Genomic DNA, 597 nt, shown 5'->3' with positions numbered 1-597 from the left:
ACGAACTCAGATCGGACGTAGTAAGTGAATAGTGACTCTAACCACTGCGCCAGTGTTTAGTATCATCGTTCACTTGGTTGCTGCATATGTCTCCATCGACCTAAATGTCAGTGTTTATCGTGATGACATGGAATTAAAGTGAAAAGTTGATGTGGTTGAAATATATACATATATATATATATATATATATATATATATATATGTACATTTGTATATATACATATATATATATATATATATATATATATATATATATTTCTAAACAGAAATGTAGTAGCACATTTGTAAATGACACACAGGAACCCACAGTCGGAGAAAATAAACTTCGATTTGGATCAGGTACGTAGACGATATCTTTTCGGCGTGGGATGACAGTTGGGGCCCATTTGAAGTGTTCCATGATAAATTGAACAAATTGACCCCGAATCTTAAATTTAAAGTTGAATGGGAAGAAGGACACCAAATCCCTTTCTTGGATATTTTGATAAGAAGAACTGATGATAATTTATTCTTTACAGTGTACCGTAAGCCCACCCACTTAGGGAATTACCTTCACTTTTTTAGCAATCACACCTGACAATGTTAAGAAAAGTGTTG

This window comes from Oratosquilla oratoria, unplaced genomic scaffold (assembly GCF_046742065.1).
Source record: "Oratosquilla oratoria isolate Oo_2021 unplaced genomic scaffold, ASM4674206v1 SCAFFOLD131, whole genome shotgun sequence".
NCBI classification, from domain to species: Eukaryota; Metazoa; Arthropoda; class Malacostraca; order Stomatopoda; family Squillidae; genus Oratosquilla; species Oratosquilla oratoria.
This window is presented reverse-complemented; position numbering follows the sequence as displayed.